This window comes from Primulina tabacum, chromosome 13 (genome assembly GCF_025594145.1).
Source record: "Primulina tabacum isolate GXHZ01 chromosome 13, ASM2559414v2, whole genome shotgun sequence".
Lineage (NCBI taxonomy): Eukaryota > Viridiplantae > Streptophyta > Magnoliopsida > Lamiales > Gesneriaceae > Primulina > Primulina tabacum.
The window spans coordinates 10,705,448-10,712,976 of NC_134562.1; positions in this window are offsets into that span (position 1 = coordinate 10,705,448).

Sequence of the window (7,529 nt, forward strand, 5' to 3'; positions counted from 1 at the left end):
CACCACATAGCCCTCCTAGGTCACCCGGACGTGCCTTACCCGCAGCTCATGGCCTGCCCCTTTCGAGAAACCAAAATCGTGCCCTACAACCCTTGAAAACCCTAGGTTTTGTGCACCTCTCTTCCCCTCCTGTCTAGCCCTTAACCATGCCTCTATAGACCTTTAAGCCTACTGTAAAATGTTCTCTAACATCCCTATCCTTGCAGCCCCTTGCCCTTTAACAAGAACCATCAAAACATGCAAGAAAAACCATGATTTTTCATGTATAATCCATAAAAACGAAAGTAAATAAGAGGGTATCATATTTTTCATGCAAACATGTTTATTCTCACATAATATGGTATGAACGATGAGCAAGGAAAGATTAAGGCGTTCCTTTGCATGTTTCACGCACGAAAAACAATTCTAGACGCGAAAAACGTTGGCGGAGAGATGGGGGAGCCTTGCTGCGTTTCTTCCTCAAAATTCACGCACACACACACACTTATTTTCAAAGAAAATTCACGTGAATTTTATTTGTAAATAAGTGTGAATTTTCTTTGAAAATAAGTGTGTGTGTGCGTGTGCTGTTGGAGGAGAAAAACCCTGCGAGTCTAGCTTGACGCGTGGGTTTAGAATGTAGATTTTGACTTGGAAGCATCAATTTTGATATAAAATACTTGTGTAGGAGTTTAGGCCCAATAACCTTGATATAATAGCTCATTAGGTCCATTAGAATGTAGGAAAAAGTATTTTGTTTAAGAAAGTATTCAAAAATATTAGCCGAGTTCTCAAAAAGTCTTTATTTCTTCAAAAATCGATTACTGGTTTAAAATATGACTTGCCATGTAAAAACACCTCAAAAGCACCATTTTCAAAAATCACATATTAAATATGCCAAATATTAAATAATTAAAAATAATTATTTAATAAAAATATTTTCCCTTTACAGTCACCGATCTCTGTTCCTCGGTCGCGTATCGAATAACACTTAAAAAATTTGTTTTATGTATTCAAAATAGAAAACCACATTTTAAACATATAAACATGCCTACCACATTTAATCAGTGCAATTAAAATGATTTAATTAAGCATTTTTCATTTTCCTAGATTTGCATGCAGTTGGATTACGTTATCGCATTTTGGACCTTACAATTCCTCCCTCCTTTAAATGAAATTTCTTCCTCGAAATTAAAACTCACCGAATAATTCCGGGTAGCGACTCCTCATGTCAATCTCAGTTTCCCAAGTAGCTTCCTTCTCCGAATGATTTAGCCACTTGACTTTGACCATATGAATGACTTTATTCTGGAGCCTTCTTTCTTGCCTATCCAGAATCTGTGTAGGCCTCTCCTCGTATGACATATTCAGATTCAACTACAGATGTTCATAATTCAGCACATGTGAAGGATTCGACATGTACTTTCGCAGTATCAAGATATGGAACACATTATGCACTCCAGCCAACATCGGTGACAACGCCACTCTATAAGTTAAGGTTCCAATCCTCTCTAGAACCTCAAACAGTCCTATGAACGTCGGAGTGAATTTGTCTTTCTTTCCAAATCTCATAACACCCTTCATAGGTGCTATCTTCACAAACACGTGGTCACCTAATGCAAACTCTAGCTCCCTTCGCCGCTTATCGGCATAGCTTTTCTGGTGGCTTTTTGCAATCTTCATTCTATCTCGGATTTTGACTACTAGCTCCGCTGTCTGCTTGATCAAGTCTGATCCTAACTCTCCATTTTCACCAACCTCGTCCCAATGTATCGGTGATCTACACTTCCTCCCATAAGGTATCTCGTAAGGAGCCATACCTATAGACGATTGTTAGCTAATGTTATAAGTAAACTCCACTAGAGATAACTTTGGTTCCCAGCTGCCCTGAAAATCGATCACACAAGCTCGATCCTCCAAAATTTGAATCACTCTTTCAGATTTACCATCGGTCTTAGGATGAAACGTTATACTGAACAACAGATTCGTCCTCATATCTGAATGTAGACTCTTTCATAAGGACGACGTGAACCACGGATATCTGTCCGAAACAAAGGACACTAGAATTCCATGCAGTCGGACTATCTCTCGGATGTACAGCTCTGCGTATTGAGTCATGGTGAACGTCATCTTAATAGGTAGAAAGTGCGTTGACTTTGTAAGATGATCAAGTATCACCCAAATGGCATTGAATCCCCTGATAGTTCTTGGCAATCCTCCCACAAAATCCATCGTAATATTTTTCCATTTCCACTCGAGAATAGGAAGTGGCTTAAGCTTCTCTGCTGGCCTCTGGTGTTATGCTTTCACTTGCTAGCATGTAAAACACTCGGACACAAAATGCAAAATGTCTCGTTTCATGCCCGGCCACCAATACAATATCTGCAGATATTTATACATTTTCGTACTTCAAAGATGAATGGAGTACGGGGTATTATGGGCTTCTTTCGTAACTTCTTCTATTAGTGACTCACCACTAGAAATCCAAAGTCGATCTCGATATCGAACCATACCATCCTCATTTTAATAAAGCTTCCGACTCTTCGATTCATCTCTCAGTCTCCATTTCCGCAATTGCTCATCGTAAGATTGATCTTAGTGGATTCTATCCCTCAGGGTCGACTGAACTGTCATAGTAAAAGATTAGGAACCTCGCTCCTAGCATATACTGCAAGGTCGAATCTCGGAATCTCTGCATGCAATGGTTTTTGTGTTAGAGAAGGTGCCCGTCGAGCCAAGTGTTGGCCGAGGGTTCATGATTAAACTCTATGTATAAACAGGCTTTATTTTAATAATATTTGAATTTATCGTTTTGGCACTTCTTTATCTGTATACCCATGCTAGTTGCATAGATAAAGCCCTTGAATATACAAATAGTAGAAAGAATATTAGATGCTCATACGATGAGTATCATGAAACTCATATTTGTAATACTGTATATTCAAAACGGTTCCTAGTCGATTCAGCCGCCACTAAGAAGGATATGGGCCGCTCGAGTTCGAGACTAGTATCTGCGATGTGAGTACCATGTTTCATTGGTAGGGGACATTGTGATGTCCGAGCATGCAGATAGGTGCTCCTTGTAGAGTGCACTGAACAACCCTCCATAAAGGACTTTCCAAGTGGTTCTCACTTATCGAGTGGAAAAGTCCTAATTTATGGTTATACACCATTAGTCCTTATGACCCGGGACAACATTGAGACTCTATGTGCTAGAATTACACTTTGACTTGTTTACCGACTCTCATGGGGTCATCAGGTGGCAAGGTTGGGTGTTCTGTCGAAACATATAGGAGTCGATGCATTGTAGTCGGGGATTCACCGCTTACCTTCGGGTATGGATATCCTATGTGTTATCATGTGTATGTAGGTTGAAATCTCTGATCAGAGTATGGTGGTAATTATGAAAGGGGTTTCATAGATTACACCATCGATGCAACTACGACATGACACATAGTATCGATTCATTGACAACTCTCGATAAACCAATGGTTGTCGAATCGGTCGGGATATATGAGTTGAAGGGACCGTACTGTACGCTAACCATAATTGAATGGTTCTTGCATGCACTATCATTTGATACCTAGGGAATCATGTAAGCGATGCTGCTAGGCGTTTAACATGATTGGTTGAGTACTATCAGACTTGAGTTCTGACGTTCTTGTTATCAAGGAGTTGATAAGTAAGAATGGAGCAATTGGGGTATGCTCATATAAGGACATGTTTAGTCCGAATCACATGGAGATGTGAACCCACGGCTAGTTGTATCAATGAACCATTGAGGGCCACATAAGTACTAGCTTTCTAGATCTCGTTGAGAAATAAAAATAGATCAAGGTGTTGAACGGCTTATAAATGAGTTTATAAGCGTTGAGAAAAATAGAAGTATGACTTCTATGAGAGAAATGTAATTTTTAATTTATGAATGTGTTCCTAAATTAAAAATAGGCCAAGTAAATAATGTATTTGAAAATTGTGATTTTCATAAACATTATTATGGACTAAATTAAATTATTTCAAGTGTTGAATTAATAAAACACTAGTGGGCCTAGTAGAGTCCAAATAATTAAACTAATTCAAGTGTTGAATTAATTAAATAACATTGGGCCTTGTAGAGCTCAATTGGAAATAATTATTTAACTAGTGGGCTTGAGTAAAATCAAGTAAAGTCTAATTGGGCTCAAATATATTTGAGACAATTTAAATAGTCCATGGGCCTTGTAATAGTTACAAGCCCAAGTCACATTGCATGCTTGAGAGGTGAAGAGTTGGGGAATACTTTTGACTAAAATAATGCATGGCATGCAATCTTTTTGGATCAACTTTTTGCACTACCAAGACAACTCATCCTCCCTCATTCAACACTCACCTTGGCCGAAACTTGAGGATTTTTTCTCTCCAAGTTTTTTCTCTTCTTTTCTTCTTCAAGTGTTGAGGAAGAAATATTCTTCTCCTTGAAAAATCCTCTTAATTTTCTAGTTTAAATTAAGAGGGGATTTACCTAGCAAGTGGTGGGCCTAATTTTTGAAGGAAGGAGAGCTTGTAGACTTGTCATCCTTGAAGAGCGAAGTTGTTTACAACTTGGTTGGTGCCATTCATTAATCTCTTGAGATTGATAGGTAAATTCTAAAACACCCTATGTATGTTTTTGGTGTTTCATTGTATTTGCTACACAAAATAAGAGGTGGCTGAAATTTCTTGATGAAAAATCAAAATTTTTAACTTCGTTGCGCTTCTGGTCACCGCAACCGATCCCCTTTCATTTTGAACTGTCGATTGAGCGATAACAGCTGTCCTTCTACTCAATGCGTCCATGACCACGTTAGCCTTTCCCGGATGGTAGCTAATATCACAATCGTAATCCTTCACCAGCTCCAACCATCTTCGTTGCCTCATATTCAACTCTTTCTAGGTGAAAAAGTACTTCAAACTTTTATGATCAGTGAAAATCTTGCACTTTTCCCCATATAAGTAATGTCTCCAAACCTTCAGAGCAAATACTACTGCTGCAAGCTCGAGGTCATGAGTCGAGTAATTCTTCTCATGAACCTTCAGCTGTCTAGATGCATATGCTATCACTCGATCATTCTACATCATAACTGTTCCTAAACCAAACTTCGAGCGTCTGTATAGAGAACATACTCTCCTTGTCCTAATGGCATCGATAGAACTGCCGCTGAAGTCAGTCAAAGCTTGCTTCAGTTTCTCGAAGCTCTCCTGGCAGTTTGATCCCCAAATGAACTTCGCATTTTTCTTCATCAAGGCGATCAAGGGCACTGCAATAGAAGAGAAACCTTGAATGAACTTCCGGTAGTAGCCAGCTAGACCCAAGAAACTGCAGATCTTGGTCACGCTCTTAGGTACTGGCCACTCTCTAACTGCCTCGACCATGCTGGGATTGACTTCAAATCCATCTGTAGAAATAATGTGGCCGAAGAACTCCACTCTCTCGAACCAAAACTCGCACTTGCTGAACATAGCAAACAGCTTTCTATTTTGCAATATCTGTAGAGCCGTTCTTAAGTGCTGACTATGCTCTTCTCTAATCCTCGAGTAAATCAAAATATCATCTATAAAGACTATGATAAACTGATCTATGTACGAATGAAATACGTGATTTATGATATCCATGAAAATCGCTGACACATTGGTCAACCCAAATGGCATCACCATAAACTCGTAGTGCCCATATCGAATCCTGAAAGTCGTCTTATTGACATCTGGTTCCTTCACCTTCAATTAATGGTATCTCAAATGAAGATCTATCTTCGAGAAAATCGAATCTCCTTACAGTTGATCAAACAAGTTCTCGATTCTAGGTAAGGGATACTTATTCTTCATGGTGACGTTGTTCAGCTCTCTATAGTCAATGCAGAGTTACATACTACCATCCATCTTCTTTATGAATAATACCGGTGTGTCCAACGGAGAACAACTCGGGCGAATAAAACCCTTGTCCAGCAACTCCTGAATTTAATCTTTCAGCTCTTTCATCTCGGCTGGTGCTAGACGATAGGGTGCCTTAGAAATTGACATTGTACATGGTATCAATTCAATAGAAAATTCCACATCTCGGTCTGGTGGAATGCCCAAACGTCCTCAGAAAAGACGCTAGGAAAGTCTCTGGCAACCTCAACATCCTCCAGCTTCTGACTGTCCGGAACAGGTACTGAAGTAACACTCGCTAGAAAGGCTTGGCAGCCTCGTCTCATAAGCTTCCTTGCACAGATGCAGGAGATAATGTGTGGCATTTGCATGTTCCTTGCTGTCTCAAAGACAAAAGATTTTCCGTTGGGTGGTAGAATAGATACTGACCTCTGCCAAAAATCTATCGATACTCTATTCAAAGACAATCAATCCATGCCAAGAATGATATCGAATTCAGGCATCAAGAGTACGATGAGATCTTCCCAAACCACATCTTTTTGTAAACAAAGCTCCAGATTCCTTACAATACTCGATTTAACCATTTGATCAACAGAAGGAATAGAAACTCTAAAGCCAAATTCCAAATCCTGGGGTATAATTTTCAGTCGCTTGATGAATGTCTCGGATATGAATGAGTGTGTAGCTCCTGAATCCAGCAATGCACAGACAGCTAAACCTAAAATGAATATCCTTCCAGTGATCAAAGTCGTGTCTGGCTCTTCCTCGGCCTCCTCAGCTTGCATAACAAGTAGAGCCCAAAAATCAGTACACGTAAACCTTTGCATTTATTAAATGGTTAATATTATTTATTTAATTTCAAAATGATTTTCTTAACCATGGATGATTTATTATTTTCATTATTTTAAATTACTACATGTTTATTTGATGCACATTAAAATGTTTTCTTGAGTTTTATGTTTCAGGCGAATATTCGATGCGGGATCGGGAAAAGAGGCTGGTGATGATTTCAGCGATTTATGAAAATATGATGTTTTATTTCAAGTCAAGAAAATTGTTATTTTAAATGATTTTTTGAATTTAAAGTATTTCGAAGCCTAATTTAATTTATGAGGTGATTTGAAGATTTTAAACTTTTCAAATACGAATTTGAAAATTTGGAGATTTTAAACTTGAAACTTGGTACTCAATTATTTTATTTAACCTTTGAGTAGTATTGAATAATTAGAGTAGTGTTATTTTTATTACTAATTATTTAATTAAGCACTTTTAGCCCCTAATTAGTTAATTAATTAAATAGTTAAGCAAATTTTCACCTAATCTACACCACACACTCACGCACACACACAATACACACATACACGTTCAGAATTTTTGAGATAGCTAGGGTTCTAAATTCTCAGAAGCAGCCACCCCTCTCCCTTGCAAATTTCTGGAGAATTGTGTTCCTTTTTCGAGCAAGAATTATGCAGCATCGTCCCCCGGTCATCTCCCGTATTCCACTGCGCCGGTATTTGTCATCTTCGAGCGTTTAGACGCAAAGACATGTATATTCTTTTATTTTTGCATCGATCTTGTCGTAGTAAGTATTTTGATTTATATTGTATGAAAAATCTGTGTATGTTATGCAAAAGTGTGAGCAAAAATGTTTAAAATGATTTTGG